The 23,498-nt window shown below is 41.7% G+C and overlaps 1 protein-coding gene and 1 non-coding gene across 3 annotated transcripts in view; one reads left to right on the top strand and one right to left on the bottom strand.

Annotated features, from left to right (window-relative positions):
• Positions 1-23,498, top strand: part of LOC124805311 (epidermal retinol dehydrogenase 2-like) — a 373,514-nt gene that overhangs the window by 236,120 nt on the left and 113,896 nt on the right. The window lies entirely within an intron of this gene.
• Trnas-cga lies at positions 3,392-3,466 on the bottom strand. The gene has a single exon. It is a non-coding gene; the product is annotated as a tRNA-Ser (tRNA).

Here is a 23,498-nt window from a genome sequence, read left to right as displayed (position 1 = left end):
TTGGAACTACTTAAACCTAACTAACCTAAGGACATCACATACATCCATGCCCGAGGCAGGAATCGAACCTGCGACCGTAGCAGTCCCGCGGTTCCGGACTGAAGCGCCTACAACCGCACGACCACCGCGACCGGCGAACACCGTTCACACAGCTGGTGGAAATATTCTCATGCAGGGATTGTTCTACACAGAACAAAGGAGCCCTTGTTAAGTTTCCATGGTGTCTCATAAGCGAACGGTACAGCGATCTACTGCCCATGATACTCACCTATTTGCTTGTCAGTAGGACTCCGCACTTGGGGGTAACCTATACTTTCGGCAGGAGCACTATCCTAACGCTTCCCAATTGTCAGAATTGCTTTGAGGGATAATGCGCTGACATGAGGGAGCTTCTGGCTTCCAATGGGCTTCTGTCGTAAATGACGTTGCACTCGACTGGGACACATCGACGAGACTTGGCCCTCTAACGCTTCTTGCCTTCAGCCCCGACCAGTATGAATGAATTGAGAACGGCGATTGAGCACTCATGGATAAAGGTGTTTCTCCAACACTTCCGGTAATCTGCAGAGTCCATGCCTCGACGGGACTCCACCGCCATTCGGATGAAAGGTGTTGCTGATAACTACTAGATCGGAGTTTCTTCTGAGTGCATTTGGCTTCTTTAGAACAATGTATATTACTTGAAGAAATAAAGCTATCAGCCACTTTTTGTATAGCTTTATTTATGCCAGGACAAGTTTCCGGATTTCACCCGTCTTCAATTGGCGTAATGCATCTACATCTCTGTCAGTATGAGGTTTTTATTGACTGCATTTTGTAACTCCTTTCTCCGCCGTTATATGCATAGGACAAACACTAAAGTTTACTCACATGCTGACGCAGCCCGTCTTGCCACAAATGAGGCTAAAGAAAAAGTAGCTGATTTATGCAGTCCTTTAAGTAATTAAATTCGCAGCCACGGGACTCCGCCACCATTAACATGGAAAATTAATGAGATTTGATAGTGACAGAATGAGTGTTTCACCATGCAGGAGAGTTTGTTTAATGAACCTTCTTGATAGATTAAGACTGTGCCCGACCTTGTCTTTCCCGTGCTCTACTGACCAAAGCCTTCCACGAACCGCCACGGCGTGCTGCAAACTTCATTGTACCGGATGCTTCTAAGTTCTCGTACGCAGTGAAGTTTTCTTAGGGGCCATGTGCGCGAAACCTGTGCTACGAATGCTACATCTTACTGGCCCTTATTGGGAAAGACTTAGAACTCCAGTTGCATGATTGAAAGAACATAAATCACATCTGAACAGAACACGGAATGTGGGTATATCGCCTGAGCAAATGGGGTGGTGTAATCAGTCCAATGCAGACTGTGATTATGCAGCACCGAACCAGACCTCATTGTCGAAGAGTGTAAATTGAGCCTAACAGGATGAACCAAACGAATTTCGTGGGTACACCATCATGCCTCGGTTGGATAAGAAGACTGGACATTAGTATATAACAACTGTTTGCTACTTTAATGCATCATTTCTATTTTTCTTCTACTTTTTGTTGTATTCCATGTTTACTGCTATGCGATTGATAAATAGATAACGCTGATTAGGTAAATCGTTTCTGCTACAGGCAAGTCCGGGTTCACATCAAATGTCGGTTCAATATATGAAAGTAACGGATTGAATCCTTCCATAATACGAATTTAGAATGATACGCAGACGTATCAGTTATATGTCAAGCTTTCTGAACCCAGAGTGCCAAAACACGTTGTATACGACGGGAAAACCTCGTCACAGGTCACAGTTCATCCACCAAGCTCGCCAAACGAGCAGCGGTGTTGAGTAGTAGTAACTGCTTCGAATGAGTCACAGTAAACTACGAGTAAAACACGCACAACGCGAACAGGGCGACCTTGCACATCGAGAGATGCTGTAAGAATCTCCCAGAATCGGCACGAACGAGGTCGAGCAATGTGCTGTTACAAAATAGCACTTGAAAAGTTCAGAGAGCACTGTTGGAAGTCCAGCCTCTGGTTCTCCGAAAAACTTCAAAATTTCACGCTAGCAATTTCCAGGGAACTCAAGTTCCATTGATGTACATCTACATCTACCTCTGCATGATTACTCTGCAATTCACACTTAAGTACCTGGCAGAGGGCTCATCGAACCATTTTCGTACTACTTCTCTAGGAACACCTAAATCTTTCCGTTCGAGCTCTGATTTCTCTTATTTTATTATGATGATCATTTCTCCCTACGTAGGTGGGTGTCAACAAAATATTTTCCCATTCGGAAGAGAAAGTTCATGACTGAAATTTCGTAAATATATCTCGACGCAAAGAAAATCGCCTTTGTTTCAGTGACTGCCACCCCAACCCGCGTATCATACAGTGACACTCTCACCCTTATTGCGCGATAACACAAAACGAGCTGCCATTCTTTGCACTTTTTCGATGTCCTCAAAAATGGTTCAAATGGCTCTGAGCACTATGGGACTTAACAGCTGAGGTCATCAGTCCCCTAGAACTTAGAACTACTTAAACCTAAACGAAGGACATCACACACATCCATGCCCGAGGCAGGATTCTAACCTGAGACCGTAGCAGCAGCACGGTTCCGGACTGAAGCGCCTAGAACCGCTCGGTCACAATATTCCAGCAGAGGACGGACAAGTGTAATGTAGGCTGTCTCTTTAGTGGGTTTGTCGCATCTTCTAAATGTTCTGCGAACAAAGTGCAGTCTTTGTTTCGCCTTCCCCACAATGTTATCTATGTGGACTTTCAAATTTAAGTTGCTCGTAATTGTAATTCCTAAATATTTAGTCGAATTAACAGCCCTTAGATTTGTGCGATTTATCGAATACCCTAAATTTATCGGATTTCTTTTAGTACCCATGTGGATGGCCTTGTACTTTTCTCTGTTTAGTGCCAATTACCAATTTTTGCACCATACAGAAATTCTCTCTAGATCATTTTGTAATTGCAATTGATCGTCTGATGATTTTACTAGACGGTAAATTACAGCGTCATCTGCAAAAAAATCAAAGGGGGCTGCTCAGATTATCACCTACATCATTTATGTAAATCAGGAACAGCAGAGGGCCTAACACTACCTTGCGGAACGCCAGGTATCACTTCTGTTCTACTTGATGATTTACCGTCTAGCTGTGTTCCACAAGAACGATATTTTCTGAATCCGTGTTAGTTATGTATCAGTAAGTCATGTTCTTCAAGGTGATTCAAAATGTTCGAGTACAGTATATGCTCCAAAATCCTACTGCAAATTAAGGTCAGTGATGTGGGTCTAATTGAATGGGTTACTCCTATTTACTTCCAGAATGAGATTTTCACTCTGCAGCGGAGTGTGCGCTGATATGATACTTCCTGGCAGATTAAAACTGTGTGCCAGGCCGAGACTCGAACTCGGGACCTTTGCCTTTCGCGGGCAAGTGCTCTACCAACTGAGCTACCCAAGCACGACTCACGCCCCGTCCTCACAGCTTTACTTCTGCCAGTACCTCGTCTCCTACCTTCCAAACTTTACAGATGCTCTCCTGCGAACCTTGCAGAACTAGCACTCCTGAAAGAAAGGATATTGCGGAGACATGGCTTAGCCACAGCCTGGGGGATGTTTCCAGAATGATATTTTCACTCTGCAGCGGAGTGTGCGCTGAGATGAAACTTCCTGGCAGATTAAAACTCTGTGCCGGGCTGAGACTCGAACTCGGGACCTTTGCCTTTCGCGGGCAAGTGCTCTTCGCAGGAGAGCTTCTGTAAAGTTTGGAAGGTAGGAGACGAGGTACTGGCAGAAGTAAAGCTGTGAGACCGGGCGTGAGTCGTGCTTCGGTAGCTCAGATGGTAGAGCACTCGCCCGCGAAAGGCAAAGGCCCCGAGTTCGAGTCTCGGCCCGGCACACAGTTTTAATCTGTCAGGAAGTTTCCTATTTACTTTCTTGAATATTGGTGTGACCTGTGCTACTTTCCAGCCCTTAGAAACAGACCTTTCGTCAAGTGAGCCGTTATATATGATTGCCAAGAAAGGCGCAATTGTGTCTGCATACTCTGAAAGGAACCTGATTGGTATACAATCTGGACCGGAATACTTGCCTTTCATAAGTGATTTAAGTTCTTTCGCGACACCTAAGATATCTACTTTTATGTCACTCATGCTAACAGCTGTTCTAGTTTCGAATTCTGGAATATTCGTCTTCTTTCGTGAAGGAATTACGGAAAACTGTATTTAGTAACTCCGCTTTAATGGCACAATGTAGTAACAGGATGCGTATGGAAGTGGAAAAGCTTACGCCCCGCCCTGATACTTGTCTTCGTTTAGAAACGTCCTTTTGATTCCTTCTGGTTGGGCGGAACAGCCTCCATACTTTTAAAGAACGCCTTCGTTTCCATGAGACTTATTTTAAGTTAGTACCTTATGAATAACGACGAGGTACTTTCAAGCGTGTGTCCATTGTCGACTGTAAATGGATGTGCCCACATCATTCTCGCGCGTACTACAAAACAAATCACATGCCAGTCACAGGTTACACATGTGATAAATCTGCGAATAGCTGTGAATGTGTGGTTTGCGGGTACACAACCAGATCGCGTGTACAATGAAGACTATGTTAAGCGTAACTATACATACGTGGGATTTGTTTCATGCTGCTGAGGAATAAGCTCACATTTGCAACTAAACAATAGTTCTAAGTAAAGCCTTAATTCGTCATAGCAGCCTGGTGAGAAAAATGCCATTCCTTGGTATCGTCGTAGTTCCTCTTTTTATTTGCAGTTATTTCCTTAGTCCGTGTTCCTTTCAGCTGTATCTCATTGAGGTGCTAAATGACTCAGCTTCGATGGAAAAACATGGAGACGTTGCAATGCGAATATGTTCAGGTACTGTATGACGAACGGTGGTAAGTTTGACAGCTCACAAACGTACGTTAAGCAGTGGTTCTTCGGCAGCCTCGCGGGCCGCAACCGCCGGCGTGTAGCATTCGCTTGAACTCGCCACCTACCTCCGCTCCTTCGCTCGCCCGCTGACTTGTTTACACAGCTTTTTATTGCTAGCGGCCCAAGCCATGTGCCGCTATGTGCTTGGAGGTGCGGAAACAGCACCACGAACTACTTATGGTCCTGCGCATCTCAGCAGTTGGGAATCGCGTACGGACTGAACCCGAAATGTGAAAATTTTCGAAGGTTGTTAGGGACATTTTCCGAGTGTTGTGACGTAAGGACGTTTGGTCACCGGCGAACTTTTAGACTAATTGCATTTCGTTTGAATTCTTATGCCCAGTTTTATTCGTATCCTTACGCACAGAACAGTGCCTCTGACGACGGTAAGCACTGTGTGTTGTTCTGGAAACAAACTTATTCCTCACGACAAAAGTAATGCCTACTTTGCTATCGCCCTCAAACTTGCAATCGCATTCAATACCGCTCGGTTCTTTCTCGGCTTCATTTTTCCGGGTGCCTTAGTAGCACGTTAACTGTCATACGCCGGCCGGAGTGTCCGTGCGGTTCTAGGCGCTCCAGTCTGGAGCCGAGCGGCCGCTACGGTCGCAGGTTCGAATCCTGCCTCGGGCATGGATGTGTGTGATGTCCTTAGGTTAGTTAGGATTAATTAGTTCTAATTTCTAGGCGACTGATGACCTCAGAAGTTAAGTTGCATAGTGCTCAGAGCCATTTGAACCATTTTGAACTGTCATACACACCGGTATTGGTGAAGGTGATCGGGTAACAAACCGAATAAATCATAATTACATGATTTCTCTGTAACAAGCCATTGCAGATGACGGATCCCTTACGCGAAAATACTGAAATTGTCGCTGATCAGCCTACGGAACTATGTCGGAGTTCGGGTTCACCGTGTGTCTGTAGGGATGCGACTACGTCGCAAATCGGTAGAGTGTGTGCAAGAGGATATTTTTCATTTTACAATGTATTACGTGTCGTGCGCAGGAAGAATGATTCCTCCTGCAACCAACACTAAAATAGTGGAAGGAACATAGAGTGGCAATAGCATTTAGGTCCAATTTTGCGAACAGATTTTTTCGAATTAATCATTTGTCATAAGGTGGGCTGAAGACGCAGATTTTCCGAGTGTGTGTGTGTGTGTGTGTGTGTGTGTGTGTGTGTGTGTGTGTGTGTTTGTGTGTCTGTGTAGGAGAGAGAGAGAGAGAGAGAGAGAGAGAGAGAGAGAGAGAAAGGGCCGCGTGGTTTGAGGGGTCTTGTCACGGAATACGCGACCCCTCCCGCTGGAGGTTCGAGTCCTCCCTCGGGCATGGGTGTGTGCATTGTTCTTTGCATAAGTTAGTTTAAGTAGTGTGTACGTCTAGGGACCGATGACCTAAGTAGTTTGGTCCCTTAGGAATTCACACACGTTTGAACAGAGAGAGATTTTATTTTAATGTTTGTCTCGTTAGCTCTAATTTTTTGGAGAGAGAGATTTTTAGCGTTTGTTTCGTTGTTTCTAATTTTTTGCACAAAGGCAGCTCGTGGCTGCATACTGTTGAGCACTGACTCGTCGCCCAAACAAGAGGTGGCTGGATATGGAATTAAGGAGCAGCGAACATTTTCTTTTTAATATTACTGGCCAGTTGATGAACGTCGAAGTTGAATAGTTACCGAAATAACTTCAACTATTTTAGCCACGTAATTTTTTAAACATTTTCTTCTAGATTTCATATGGAAAACACCAATATCTTTGTTGTGGGACTTCCATGTGCTCTCTTCTTGCCTAAATACGGCCGGCAGGGCATTCTTGAGAGACAGCCTGATGTTGAAACGTGGACACAACTTGCGCAGGAGAAAAAAATAATACGTCTTCGTGACTGTTAACTGTTCAGTAATCCTATGCGTACCTACGTGCAACGAGCGTGTAAAATATTAGTCTGAGGTGCTGGCGATCCCCATACGTTTAAAAAGGGTCATATGTTACTAAGATATTGGGTACTTACCTGGATAATACAACTGGGGCTACTTTTGATCACGTGAGTCGTTAACTACTTCACGATAAAGCCATTCTTAATGTAACCATTAAGAATCCAATGAATATTCTAGCGTCTTCATTAGTCAAATTTTTGATTTTATCAGCTGGAAAAATCTCAGTATCGCGGGGACTTAGAACTTGGTTTCTCTTATTTACAGCTACACTTTTCGGGGCTTTTAGCGGACGGTACTGTAATATTTACTGACTTTTTGACTGGGGATTAAGAGGTAATCTTTCACATGTACATATCTGACTGTGTCAGACTAAAAATAGGAAGCTTTCGTCTTAGATTTCGTATTATCAACATTTTACGCCTAATTTCACCATGAGCAATTCACTAATATACACGAAAATTTCCTTCCCGGTTGCTCGTACTCGCACACAAGAGATCTCTATGCATTCCGTCGCGAATTCGAATTATACGGCAAGAATCTACTGGAGAGGATGGGTTTCTTTTAGTGAACTACAAAATGAACATCCCTGGATATGCTCTGAAAGTGTCAGTAGATTCAGTTTTTACTGTGTGCGTTAGCCATGATGTGTTTAAATTAAGCGGTTATAGACTAAACTGGTTTGTTATTACATGAATAGAGGTTGCAAGGAACTCCGGCAAATCTTCGTTAAATATCTATAGACTGTACTTCCGCTCAATGGAACTCAAGTAGCGAGATTTTGTATTGCATGGCCCTGCGCTAGGGAAAGCAAGTAGGATGAGCAATGGCTAGCGCAAAGGATTTGCGTACTGGAGGGCGGTGCTTTGAACTCACGTCCGGCCATCGACGTTCGGTTTTCTTTGGTTTCTCTAGATCGCTTAAGGTAAATGCAGGGATGGTTCCCTTAAAAAGCACATGACCTTACATCCCCAGCCTTGCCCCAATACGAAGCTGTACTCGGTCTCTAATGATCTCGTCATCGACAAGGCGTAATATCCTAACCTCCATAACGTCCTTTCTTTTCCTTCCTTCATTGTGCTTTGGAATAATTCGATAAATCATAGTCAGTGTAAAGTCATAATGACACGTCCTCCTTGCTAATCTGAAGCAGTTACATACAGTTGCTGAAAAAAACTGCCACCACAAGAAACAAGCCCACGCTAAATGTCAGTGCATTTGTCACAGCCGCGGATCGCACCATATAGTAACGCTAGTTACGAATGTTGCTTATGTAAATATGAGTAACGGCGGGCAAAGCTCTTCGAGTAATTTCTCCATTTCTTCAGTTATATTACAGATGCCTGCAAAAACAGTTTATACGCGTCATTATACTTGTGCTTACCAACAAAACAAAATTTCACTGTTAGCTTTCGACCCGAGGCGCAAATCACTCACAACTAAAAGTATCATTAACGGAATTACAGAGTAGATTGTAATACTCAGTGGTCATCTCACATAGTATTTTACATAAATTGCTTAATTCTTTTGGCTTTGCAGCCAAAAAATCAGAAAATGTAAACAAAGACATATCAATAGATTTACTAAACTAAAACTGGACATTAAATGTGAGAATAAAATGAACAGTTGCCGAGAAATGATTAAATATTTATTTATCAGCAACACCTAGGCGCGCAGTCAGTTTGTAAAAGAATAAGAGGAGGGAATGTATAGTTGCAGAGTAAATAAAGTTTACAATGATCGGCCCTAATGGCGCTAGAAAAGTACCAGTTACAGACAATTGAAAATATCTGTACATAAAAATTGTATATATTAGAAGCAGTAGAGTCGCGTACTTTTCATACATCTCTAAAGTGTGGAATAATCTGCATATTTAAACGAAATTTAATTTAGAAATATAATTTAAAGTTTAATGTATATAAAACCTTTATATCAGCTTCTTTCAAGCATGATAAAAGAACTAGTACATTCACGTAAAATAAAAGTTAAAAATACAAAAACAATTTAAAATGTGCTTGAAGGCTGTAGCCATACAGCTGGATCACATAGGCATAACGTGAAAGGCGGTACATCGCATCGCAGCTGTTACACATTATTATATGTGAAATCCCTAAACACAGGATGGGGTAAGACGAGGAAAACATGGAAGGACCAACCCACAACAGGAGCTTCATTGGTCATTTGATTGTTTCCATTTATTTAACCACCACATTATAGCGTGAATAAATTCATACAATAACCATAAACGAGTGACATGGTAAAGCTAATTAGTTGCTTACACGAATAATCTGTTTTAACGAATGATTTTACTTTAACAAGACACAAAAGTCAGTGTCAGAATAAATATAAAACATTAAAAATATTTTTAAAAACTTTCCTTATAAAAGACAAATTGCTCAAAATGCAAAAGCAACAATCTTATAATTTAAGAAAAGGTGAAGGAAACTAATTGACAATTTTTTTTAAAATCAAAGAGGTCCCTGTCACACAGAAGAGCAAATACACTGCTAAAAATCAACATAAAAGCTACTGAAAATTTCATCAAGTACCAAAACAGCAAATGGGTTGAGCTTATCGACACGTGAGGCAAGTACAATGTCAAGTTAGGCTCAAACAGTAATTGTGGTTAAGCAATTTGCAAAAATTCACTTAACATTATAATAAAAGACAGTGCATTGGTTAAGAAAAACTTAACTACCTGGTATTCACAAAATGTGTAGCACAAGCATGTTCGAAAGGAAATGTAAAACTTTAAATAAGGTCCCATAAATCAGAACGTAAAGTAATATAGCCACTACTCAACTTAAAATATTTTAGCAGGTAGCTTGAACAAGAGGGCCAAGACGATCACGGACATGCTTCAAAAGAAGCCAATAAACACCAAAGCGGTGCGTACGGCAAAAAGCCCACGCGGCGACCAGGCGCTGAAAACCCTGCCACGGGGCTCAGAAGACTACGTAGGACTGTTATACACCACTTAGATGAAACATAGGCCAAACAAACAACTTAGGCAAATATTAATGGCCACCATATCGAGAAATGGTCAGCATAAGGGCTCTTAATCCGCCACAAAATTTAAAAAATTTATCCTTAAACAAATTTTTACAAAATTAAAAAGGGTAGTAGTGGCGAAGGTAATGTCTCTTCGAGCATTTAGCAGAATAATATTTGATACAGGAAAACTTAATAAATGCTCAGAATAAGTTCTGAAAGTAGTTTAGCCAAACGGCTATGAACCTCGCGTGAAACAAATAGTTATGCAAGGAAAATGACAAACGTACCCTGCGAGGCGGTACCTTGAGATCTTAAAAGCATTGCGCCCTTCCGTGGTGTTTAGCCATGTAAATCTACAACAGTTGTAATACATATATTAAATACAGGAAAGTTTCGTTAAAGCAACAAATATAAAGTAAAAGATTAAATACAAAATGCTTAAAACCAGTAAAATACACGTACAGTTATATATACACCCAAATTCGAGTGATCAGAAATATTGATAATTTGAAACAGAGCCGTCATTTAGATTATTGCACTCAAATATTTCAGCCGCCAAGTGGAGGCAATAGAAGTAGGCGTAGCTTAGTACTAGAAATACTGACCATGAACGCACGATGTGGCAGACATTTGGTAATCCTGGAACTATCCAGTGCGGCTCCCCGCACCCAGTTCCACACAGCATGGAATATCGAACCCGGACAAATACGCGGCCGCGAACAGGGCGATGCCGTACTCAGCTCGGTGTCGTAATTCCGACCCACCAGTTACACCAGGTCTGAACACAAACAGAGCTAACGACCGACTGAACCACTGTGTCCGGAACTTGGCCCGTAATGCCGTCTTGTCCACTGTCACTCGCTGCCTGGCCCTTGCTCTCCACCAACAATGCTCAAGGCGTACTTTAGGACTCGCTCTGCCAGAGATAATCAGCGAAAAGCTACAGCCGATTCGCGCTGCCAACATCTACACCTGCAAACTATCGTCCATTGCATGGCAGAGGGTACGTCCGATAGTACCAATTATGGTATCTTCCTGTTCCATTCACGTATGGAACGCGGGAAGAATGATTGTTTGAATGCCTCTGTGTGTGCAGTAATTATTCTAACCTTATCCTCACAACCCCTATATGAGCAATGCGTAGTGGGTTGTAGAGTAATCATTTAAAGACGATCCTTGAAACTTTGTTAACAGACTTTTTCGGGATAGTTTACGTCTGTCTTAAAGAGTCTGTCAGTTCATCTCCTTCAGTATCTCTGTGACATTCTCCAAGGATTAAACAAACCTGTCACCATTCTTCCTACCCTTCTCTGTATACGTTCACTATCTCCTGCTAGTCGTACTTGAACAGATTCCACACGCTTGAGAAATATTCTAGAACCGATCGCACGAATTATTTGTAAGCAATCTCTTTTGTAGACTGATTGCACTTTTCCAGTATTCTACCAATAAACCGAGGTTTACCACCTGCTGTACCCACGACTGAACCTGTGTGATCATTCCATTTCACACCCCTACAGTGTGTTACACTCAGCGCATTTGTATGAGTTAGCCAATTCCAACAGTGACTCATAGGCTATCAAGTTTCTTCGTTTTGTGAAGAAGTGCAAAATTTTACATTTCTGAACATTTAGAGCAAGTTTCCAATCTCTGCATCACGTTGAAATCTTACCAAGATCTGTCTGAATATTTATGCAGCTTCTTTCAGACAGTACTTCATTATAGACAACTGCGTCATCTGCAAAAAGCCTGATTTTACTATTAATATTGTCTGTAAAGTCACTAATATACAATTTGAACAGAAAGGGTCCTAACACACTTCCCTGGGGCACACCCGAAGCTACTTCTACATCTGAAGATGACTCTCCATCCAAGATAACATACTGTGTCCTCCCTCCAAAAAGTCGCCATTTCAGTCACAAATTTGACTTGATACCCCACATGACCGTACTTTTGACAATAAGCCTAATGGCGCCGGTGATCTTCCTCGAAATCCAGGCACGCGAAATCTATTGCGAGCCCTCTAAGGCTCAAATACACATTGTCAGTATATATCAAAAGTATCTTTAGCTTTTAGAAAGATATAAGAAGTTTTCCATCTGCTCCTAACACATACTATTTTTTAGGTACAGATACAATAAATTGTCTGTAAATGTTATTTTACTAGCGCCGATCGCTGTAAACTTCAAGTAATCTGTAAATATTCATTCCCTACCCTTGCTCTTTTATGTACAGACTACGCTCCTACGTGTTGCAGCTAAATTATTTTTAGATAATTTGTTCTCTTTGTTCTCACATTTAACACCCATTCCTGTTTTAGTTTCATAAACCTATTATGTTTTTGTTTACATTTTCTCATTTGTAGATCTGAAGATTGCTGTGACAAATACACTAACTTTTGTAATCTAGTTCGATAAAAAGTCAGCGGTCTCAAAAGGACGTACAAACACATTACACGAAATTACAAATTACGGTTTTGTTCGTGATACTGGGTTAACGAGAGGTTTATTCACTGTTACCTTACTATTGAGTTGCTTCAGCTCACGAAATTCTAGTTTACTGTGCGTATCCATGTGTCCATCGTCATCTTCGGATATATTTTGATGTCTGTTTTTTTTTTAACAAATGCAGCTTTATAAGCTATAAACAGAAGAGCTATTTGTATACAAGTAATTTATAGCCTTTCCCCTCGAGTTCCCACCAGTGGTAGTCTCGAAGTGGCAGTGACATTTTACTATAAACGAAAGAATTTGTGGCACCCAATTTCACCTTGTCAAGTATTCGGCAGAAAACAGCTATGGTACGTTAGACGACGGCGGATCTGATACTGCGGGAATGGCCACGAGTCCTAGCGAAGTATATCCTACGCGAAATGAGGTCGCTCGACCCTGTGTACGCTAAAAATTTTAATTAACTAATATGTGACCAAAACATTGAGTTCTATTATTCAAAGATTATGCTTCTACTTGCGATCAATTAATAAACTTGTGCATATCTCATACTTATGAGAAATAAGTAAGTAAATTTGGAATCATAGTCGTCGTGACAGACAGTATAATAAGCTGCCCTGACATGGATAATGAACGTTTCCTTCCACGCTTCGCTTCTGTGTTCCAAACTTTTTCATAAATAGGCTTTAGCTAATTTGCAAATACCCTTAAATAAGAACAACATTCTTCACCTAATACGACGCATGCTGCTTCTAAATGAACGAGCGATGATATAAATTCAATTAGTATTTGTCTTTGTCTATACATACTGCGTCGCATGTTTGTCGCCTGTGTGAGGAGACGTATTAACATCCAGCATGTAAGACAGACTTACAGTCACGCATAGCATCACTGCCTTCTTATTATTTTCTGATGACAGGGATTGAATGGAATGCGTTATACAACAGCTTGTTACTGCATAACTGGAAGCATAGCTTAAGGGCAAATGTTGTTCTTCAACTATCTATTGTTTGGCTTACCACGAGTAGAAGACTTAAAAACTTTTAGATACTTTATCATCAGACCTTTGGCTTGCAGAATTGCTGTGTGGCTGAAGATAACGATTCTCTCATGTTGCTCATTCATACTGCCGCTCATATTTGCGTTGTAACTGCTGTATTCAAGTACCTTGACCACAGGGGCTTGAAATCGCCGGCCAACATTGCCGTCTGCTGCGAATAGCCAGTTCAGAACCCACTAGTACAACAAACCTTTCGTTTTCGGGAAGTAGCTGGTTAAGTTCTAAACATTTTAGACAGTACACAAAAGATAATCGGAAATCACTTAGTGTGCTTGAATCGCGTGATAGAACCACAGACTGGTGATTGTGCTACATTGTACACAGTGTTAGGTACAACTTCTCCCCTGTGCGTCTTGTATCTGTTTACAACAGAATGATACTGCAGTAAAGTAGTGAGAATGTTGTTTGTTTATGGTGTGGCGTTTGGTAAACAGCTTTAACTAGAGAAACAGCATTAATGATCTACAGAAAAAAACCGTGAAACCACGCAAGCAAGTAAAATGAGAAACACGTAAAAATTATTTTACAGTTGCACTTTCATTTCGAATAATCACCGTTCAGTTTTCCCTTTGGTAAAGCATTGCATGAGTTAAGAGGTGTTAACAAAAACGTCTTCTGGCGTAGTCAACACAAATCAGCGTTTGCTTGCCACTGGTGCCTTATCATGATCTCAGTTAATACAAAATGTATTTAATTAATAATACCCATAGGATTCAGTGTTATGTAAACTTCGTATTCTTCTTCTTGACACATTTTCAACAAGTCATCAGTTACGCTCGTATAAACATTAAATTATTGCTTGTTAATTATGCCAGCAGTCTCCGTTGTTACAAGAACGGTTTATAATGCACTAGCAGACGCGCTTCGTTTAGGGTTCACACATGAGGCGTATGGCACACAATCTCAAATTAATCGTACGTCATTGTCTGGGTGGAGGAGGAGGGTGTGGAGCGAGGAGAGTTCATGCCTTCAACAGTGAAATCTTTCCAGCAAGTTAATTAGTATACCTCTCCCAAGCAATGTATGAAATAGGTTAACGTTTATAATATTTCTGAACAGTGGCAGCTGGAAGGCACACAGGAGCAGATCATTGTATTTATAGTAAATATTAACTTCCTCTAGCTACATTTTGTTGATGTTGATTCGTCGTACCTCACCATTTCGGAATACGTATTCCGTCATCATCAGCGTCTGGAAAACCAGTCACATTTATATCGGTTCAATTAAATACGTTCATGCATGGATAGTCGATAATTATAGGTATCCTGCGTACCACATTAGCACGTAGTTGATGCATAGTTATTCCGAAATCGTTCACGTGCTTTGTGTGACTAATAAACTTAAATACAGAGCAACCTGAGGAAATCCTTAACCTTTCAAATAAGATGTTAAGCATTAGTTTACCCTTAATGTATTAATTGTGTGTATCACACATCTGATAACAGGAACATGCTCTAGACATGGCATCTTAGTTTCATTGTATCGTAGTGTTAAGATAACGAACACACAAGTGCTGCAGTTAAAAAACTGTAACTTGATGCAGCACCGTTAGGATGCTCATTTTCAGCTAACATGGACAACCATCATCCAGCTGCCATAGCTTTTCCACATGTTCAACCGTTAGCTATAAAAGAAAGAGAGAAAATGGGTTCTTCCTTCAACTTCTTAATATTTCAGTTCACGTTGTTAAAATGTTAGTCAGGTTTTGCAAATGTTTTAACCACAGAGATCATAGTTCTCCGTGGAAAAAATGCATTCAAAAAATCACTAAAACAGTTAAGTCTTTCGGTTTATCGCAGTGTTACATGTGAATCAATGTTAAATGGCACGACACTCACATGGGTAAACTTCAAAATAAGGTAGATTCGTCATCTCATTGCACCTGTCTGTTAAACTCAAAAGTCTAAAGAGAGGTGGGAAATGTTGATGGTTGCGGTTGCGTTGATAATATCTAACCAAATAAGTGATTGTGTATGTTGACGTATCTCAAGAAATACAGTATTTAATTATAGTGAAGGCTGCTGCTTCAAGCAGCATATGTCTCCACTGTCACGTTCACCGCACACAACGTCATGCTCTGCAATCGGTTTCATTGGTTGCTATCTTTAGCTGTGTCATTCTTACCCGTTTAGACGACAATCAGCCAGCAAAATTGATGAAATTTCTTAGGAGGTTAAAGAAACACGTAAATAACTATCTTCAGTTTCCTAGTGGTCATACAGAAACAAGACAGGTGATATATCTCCTCCATACTTGAGGCAACAGAGAAAGTGGAGAAACGCTACAACGCCCCGACAGCACGCGACAGCTTTGATACACACACACACACACACACACACACACACACACACACAAACAAACACAAATTGTGCCTGCAGTAGTTTCGAGGAACCTGGTTTTTCTTTTGTTAACTAAATCGCTGCCTAGTTATAGCAACAGGTGAAAGATTCCCCATGTGTTAACAGGAGAAATTGAGTTCCGGTTACTCATTAAGAAAATACGTCAGTATCGCAGTAATAAAGTTTCGCTCTTAAAATAACTTAATTTCCAATCTTGATTTCATGTTTTATAATTTACTGTAACTGGGCTAATCCGACTGATCAGTTCCCCGTTAATGAACTTAGCGTCATTCAAACCATTTTGTAACTTGTACCACTTCATATAGAACATTAATCCTTGTGGAACTATTGCATTCACTTCATTTGCAGTTCTCCTAAGTGAAAGACACTTTCATAGGACAGCCTGCATCAAACCAGACTTGCTGTTATGGTCTTCAGCCCTAAGACTGGTTTAATGCACCTCTCCATGCTACTCTACTCTGTGCAAGCCCTTTCATCTGCAACCTACATTCTTCTGAATCTGCTTAATGTATTCACCTCTTGGTCCGCCTCTACGATTTTTACTCCCCACGCTTCCCTCCAGTGCTAAATTGGTGATCCCTTGATGCCTCAGAATGTGCCTTACCAACTGATCCCTTCTTCTAGTCAGGTTGTACTACAAATTTCTCTTCTCCCTAGTTCTATTCAGTACCTCCTCATTAGTAACGTGATTTATGCATGTAATCTTCAGCATTCTTCTGTATAACCACATTTCAGATGCTTCTATTATCATCTGGTCTAGACTTTCAGAAAGGACTTCCTGGCACTTAAATCTATATTCGATGTTAGGAAATTTCTCTTTTTCAGAAACGCTTTTCTTACCACTGTCAGTCTGCATTTCATTTCCCCCTACTTCGATCATCACCACTTACTTTGCTTCTCAAATAGCAAAATTCATCTACTACTTTAAATGTCTCATTTCCTAATCTAATTCCCTCCTCATCACTTGATTTAGTTAGACTGTATTCCATTATCCTTGTCTTTCTTTTGTTGACGTTCGTGTTATATCCTCCTTTCAAGACATTGTCCATTCCACTCAGCTGCTCTTTCAAGTCCTTTGCTGTCTCTGAGAGAATTACAACGTCATCGGCAAACCTCAAAGTTTTTTTTTTTCCTTCTTCAACTTTTTCATTTGTTTCCTTTACTGCTTGTTCAAGATACAGACTGAATAACACCGGGGATAGGCTATAACCCTGTCTCACTCCCTTTTTAACCACTGCTTCCCTTTCGAGCCCCTCGACTACTATGACTGCTATATATTTTCTGTACAAATTGTAATTGTAAATAGTCTTTCGTTCCCTGTATTTTATCCTGCCACCTTTAGAATTTGAGAAAGAGTATTCCAGTCAATATTGTCAAAAGCTTTCTCTAAGTTTACAAATACTGTAAACACAGGTTTGCCTTTCCTTAACCAATCTTCTATGAGAAGTCGTAGGGTCAGTATTGCCTCGCGTGTTCCTACTTTTCTCTGAATCCAAACTGATCTTCCCAGAGGTCTACTTCTACCTGTTTTTCCACTCTTCTGTAAAGGGTTCGTGTTAGTATTTTGAAGCCGTGACTTGTTAAACTGATGGTTCGGTAATTTTCCCACTTGTCAGGTCCTGCTTTCTTTGGAATTGGAATTATTGTATTCTTCTTGAATTCTGATGGTATTTCGTCTGTTTCATACATCTTGCTCACAAGATGGAAAAGTTCTGTCATGGCTCACTCTCCCAAGGCTATCAGTAGCTCTGACGGAATGTTTCCTGTTCCCGGGGTCTTGTTTTGACTTAAATCTTTTAGTGTTTTGTCAAATTCTTCAGACAGTATTATATTTCCCTTCTCATCTTCATCTACGTCGTCTTCCATTTCCGTAATATTGCCCTCAAGTACATCTCCCTTGTGTAAACTCTCTGTATACTCCTTCCACCTTTCTGCTTTCCCTTCTTTGCTTAGGAATGGTTTTCCAACTGAGCTCTTGATATTCGTACAGGTGGTTCTCTTTTCCAGCAGGCTGCATCTATCTTACACCTAGTGAAATATGCTTCTACATCCTTAAATTTGTCCTCTGGCCATTCCTGTTTAGCCATTTTCACATCCTGCAGACTTAAGACAGCAAAAAACAGTATAAATTATAATCTTTGGGAAAAATGACAATATTATTGTAGAAAAGATTGACGTACTCCACATCTTTTTCTAAGGGGCTATCATAAAGTTATCGTGGCTTTGCTGCAGTGCATATGCAACGTGGCGCGATTCCGATGGGGATATGTAAGAACATGGGGATATGTAAGAACATGGGGATATGTAAGAACATGGGGATATGTAAGAACATGGGGATATGTAAGAATATGGGGATATGTAATAACATGGGGATATGTAAGAACATGGGGATATGTAAGAACATGGGGATATGTAAGAACATGGGGATATGTAAGAACATGGGGATATGTAAGAACATGGGGATATGTAAGAATATGGGGATATGTAAGATCATGGGGATATGTAAGAACATGGGGATATGTAAGAACATGGGGATATGTAAGAATATGGGGATATGTAAGAACATGGGGATATGTAAGAACATGGGGATATGTAAGAGCATGGGGATATGTAAGAACATGGGGATATGTAAGAACATGGGGATATCTAAGAACATGGGGATATGTAAGAATATGGGGATATGTAAGAATATGGGTATATGTATGAACATGGCAATATGTAAGAACATGGGGATATGTAAGAACATGGGGATATGTAAGAACATGGGGATATGTAAGAACATGGGGATATGTAAGAACATGGGGGGATATGTAAGAATATGGGGATATGTAAGAGCATGGGGATACATAAGAATATGGGAATATGTAAGAACATGGGGATATGTAAGAACAGACATATAGGCAAAAGATTAGTGTGGCATTGTGTCTTTCCGACGTGTGTACCGGAAATGAGCAAATGTGAGCTATGGCGATGTGATTACCAAATGTGTGCAAGCAGGACCGACCTGCTATTTATGTTTTCTTGGCTGCCGAAGGACAAACACCTGTAGACACCTGTTGGCCACTGAAAAATGTGTGTGGGGCAGTGGTGTCATCCATCGTTCCTTTGTCCCAAGTAGTTAGAACCAGCCATCTGCTGGAAAGGTGATGCTCACCCTGTTCTAAATTAGCGGGATCCGTTGCTTACTGATTCCAATGAACCTGATGTCTCCATCACTTCGGAACGGCATCCATGCGATTATCATCCCATCTATACTTTAGGAAACCCCTTGAAGAGTCGACGATTCCTGTCGGATGGGCAGGCAGTTACGGACTTCTTCACACAATAGGACACGGTGTTACACCAAACGAGTTATCTTCAACCTGGTGCGTCGGTGGGATGATTGTCTCAGTGCTCACTGCAGTTCTGCGTGATTGGCATATCTATTCTGGACTGTACGGCCATCGAAAAGACTCTTCGATGGCCCATTGTATTTTAGGCATAATCGCTGGTCTGGCCATACACTGACCGTCTTATCACTGGCATTTGGCGAACAAAGCGTTTATCACATGCTTTGTCATGTGTTATGAAACCCGATAGTGATTACAATCTTCTTATGTGACTGTCTAAAATAACTGTGTAATTGTTCATATATCGTGCATATGGCTCTTCGATTTAATGTTATTTGATCGATCGGAAGCCACTTCAAGAGAGTTACTACTCAACCGTACAGCAGCAGACGATTTGATGTTAACACCATTAACTGTGGCGCATACAATACAACAACGTGAAACTTTAATAATGTGAAAATAGACGTGTCAGAATCTAGTTAGGACTGACTGTTATTTTTTAAATAAGATACTGATAGGATGATGATACGAGTATACAGCCGCTCTCATCCTACTGCCAACCTCCCCTGCCAGTGGTGTATCCTGCCAAACAGACGAGGCTTTGACAGCGGAGCATCGGTGGTATAACCATAACCTCGAGTACAGAGTAAATGCTGTACCACACCCTGTTATGTGACTTAGAGCTATGGCTGGTAAAGCTCACAGATGGCAGACCCATCACCAGTCTTGCCTATAATGGGCCAGTACCCCATACAGAAATTCAATAAACGTACTTACATTACTCAATCTAGCCTCAGGAACAGGACGGAATACCGGGATATGACATGAGCAAGAAATGGTTTAATGGAGCTTGAAAACTTGCCACCTGGAACGTTACGGGAATTGCTCTTAAGCAAGTTGAATTAGCTAATCATTTTAAAGAAAAGGAAATAGATTTTGCAGCAGTTACAGAAACAAAGAAGAAAACATCTGGAACTAAATATATGGAAGGTTATGTTATGATCAACAGCGGAGTAAAGCAGAAACTAAGAGCAAGTAAAGGTGGTGCTATCCACAGTCACAAAAAAATTAGAAGATAAAATTCTGGACTATGAATATGTAAATGAAGGCATTGTGCTAGTAGGAATTAAAGGCCCAAGAGGAATCGTAAGAGTAATAGCAACTTACGCCCAGAAGCAGTAAAAACTGACGAGTCGAAGTCTTTCTTTTACAAACATTTAGAAGTGATCTTAAACAGATCCAGGCCTATGGTACCATTTAGTTCAGGTAATGTCTGAATTAAAGTATAATCACACGATAAACTTTTATAATGAGCTGACCATTCATTTTCTCCTATATTATAAACACGTACACGACCATTTTCTTGTCTGCTGAACGATTTCATCACTTTATAAGCGATAGCTTGTTGCCAAGTAAATCGTGCTCTACTACAAAGAGATGCTTATATACAATAGTGTAATATTACTGCGTCGTCACCATGTATACTTCTATAAAAATTGTGTACTACCTGATGATAGATTCGATAGAGATTGGTAACAACGCTAGATTAGCTTCGTCAGCAGCTCTTGATTGTAAGTACATACGACTTCCTTTAAACATTTATGAGCTGTGGGGGGGGGGGGGGGGTCACAAACGCCTCAAATTATTTAATCATTTTATGGATGCCATATTTGCTGCCATATTGTCATTTACCGCATGATGGGAGGGGAACTAATGCACATCACCTGTCTATGAATCGCGTAAACTTCCTACGTTCAGTACTTCTCAGAATGTGTATATCAGTTCATAGGTTGTAAACTTGTCGCAAGGCTTTGATGGGTACATCGCTGACCTCCTGGTCTCGCTAACTAGCGATCTAAAACTTTCATTATACGCGTGTGGCTTGGTAAGTATGATGAATTTTTATGAAAGAACGGAACATTTTTGTTGCGCCTTCATGATTGATAAGCTTGACTATCCCGAGGAGAGCATAAAGAATCTCAACGGTGTTCAGCGTACAGTTCATAGCTGATAGCCGTCTGAACTGGTCAGTGTGTCGACTGCGATTGAAAACAGAGAAAACTGAGGCGCATGCTGTTATTGAACACCTTCATTTGAAGGGTTGGACTGCTGCATAAGTCAAAACAGAAATGGATAAAGTTCACGCAGAGTCTTCACCCTCACTGAAGACCATTTACTTTCAAATTAATTAATTTAAATTTGGTCGGACAAGTACCAAAGATGAAGCGCGCTCCAGCCGTCCAGTTGAGGTCACCACAAAGGAAACCATTGACAACATCCATGATATGGTAACCCAAGGCAGTCTGCGACTGTAGGTACTTCAACTGAGCCATTGAATAATATTCTGCACAGAGAATGGGGCGTGAATAAGCTGTCTGCGAGGTGGGTGCCGCGATGAAAAGCTCATCTGGCACAACTTTCAGCACAATGTCTGGCGATGTTTAATCGCTATCCTCAAGACTTTATGCGCCAAATTGTGACTATTGACGAAACCTGGATCCGTCATTACATACCAGAGTCAAAAAGGTAGTCAAAACAATGGACAAAGACTGCTGAAAGTGCACCGAAGAAGGCAAAGAATATTTTGTTAGCTGGTATTGTGATAGTCACTGTTCCCTTGGATTCTCAAGGAATAATCGAAAATGGTTCAAATGGCTCTAAGCACTATGGGACTTAACATCTGAGGTCCTCTAGACTTAGAACTACTTAAACCTAACTAACCTACGGACATCACACACATCCATGTCCGAGGCAGGATTCGAACCTACGACCGTAGCAGCAGCGCGGTTCCAGACTGAAGCGCCTAGAACCGCTCTTCCACAGCGGCCGGCAAGGAATAATCGACACAGATTACTCGAAGAAAGGTAGGACCACAGCTAAACCATATTACGCTTCACTGCTGGATCGTTTGAAATTTGCATTGGCTGAAAACGACCAAGGTTTGCACCCAAAAAAGTCTTCTTTCACCAAGGTAATGCACCATCCCATACATCAGCGATAACAGTGGCTTTGGATTGGAAACTTACTAACCCTATTCACCAGACTTAGCCCCAGGTGTCTCCTCCCTTTCCCTTCACTTGCACTTTCTCTTGCTGGGAAGAAATTTTCGTCAAAAGAGGAGGCAATAGATGCAAATGGTTCAAATGGCTCTGAGCACGATGGGACTTAACATCTCAGGTCATCAGTGCCCTAGACTTAGAACTACTTAAATCTAACTAACCTAAGGGCATCACACACATCCATGCCCAAGGCAGGATTCGAACCTGCGACCGTAGCAGTCGCGCGCTTCCCGACTGAAGCGCCTAGAACCGCTCGGCCACCGCGGCCGGTTGCAATAGATGCAGTTCTTGAGTATTTTGCAGATTTTGGCAGAACATATTGTTCCGATGGGATGAAAAGCTGGAGGATCGCTAGACCAAGTATGTATCTCCCAAAGGAGATTATGTCGAGAAGTTTGGTGAGTTACTCATGAGACATTTTTTATTTTTTTCAGTTGTATCAAACGAGTCTTGTACCAACAGGGCAATCTTAATCTCCGTGGAGAGTTCCGCGTTGTTGTTCAGAAAGTATCGTGTAGAGACCAGGGCACCGCGTAATTGCTGCGATCGGCTTCGCCGCGACTTGCCCGCTACTCGGAACAGTGGAGATGCTGGTGGTGGTGCCCCGCTGCCGCGGCTGGGCGGTATCTGGGTAAGAGGGCCGGCGGAGGCGAGAGTCGCCGCAGGTGCAGCGACGGCCGCGCTGCACCGCGCAGCCGACACACTTCCAGCGACCCCGGGCTCTCGCGATTAGCCGCGGCTGCAACTCACCACCGGCCGTTGGTGGCCGAGCGGTTCTAGGCGCTTCAGTCTGGAACCGTGCGACCGCTACGGTCGCAGGTTCGAATCCTGCCTCGGTCATGGACGTGTGTGATGTCCTTAGGTTAGTTACGTTTAAGTAGTTCTAAGCTCTAGGGGACTGATGACCTGAGATGTTAAGTCCCATAGTGCTCAGAGCCATTTTTTTTTTCAACTCACCGGCTGCTGCTCCCCCTGTGCGCAAGCAACATTCCGCTCTCCCACAATGCTCCTGTACGCCTTCTCGGCTGTACTTCTATGGGAATGAACGGGCAAGTTACCGTTTCTGTTCCTGCCCCACCGCGAATACACCAGGGTGCAGTGTCTTCAGTCCGAAGACCGAATTCATGCTGCACTCGGCGTTAATCCTTCGTCTGCATAAATACAGTCTTTTGCATCCACTTGTAACAGCTTGCTAACTGAAGCCTTGATCTCCATCTACAGTTTTTACGCCCGACACTTGTCAACCAGTCCCTTCTTTTAGCAAAATGAGGATAATGAAATGCAGTCGAATTAAATCGGGTGATGCTGCGGGAATTAGATTAGGAAATGAGACACTTAAAGTAGTAAATGAATTTTGCTACTTGGAGAGCAAAGTAACTGAT

Source organism: Schistocerca piceifrons, chromosome 1 (genome assembly GCF_021461385.2).
Source record: "Schistocerca piceifrons isolate TAMUIC-IGC-003096 chromosome 1, iqSchPice1.1, whole genome shotgun sequence".
Taxonomy (NCBI): Eukaryota; Metazoa; Arthropoda; class Insecta; order Orthoptera; family Acrididae; genus Schistocerca; species Schistocerca piceifrons.
This window is presented reverse-complemented; position numbering and strand designations above follow the sequence as displayed.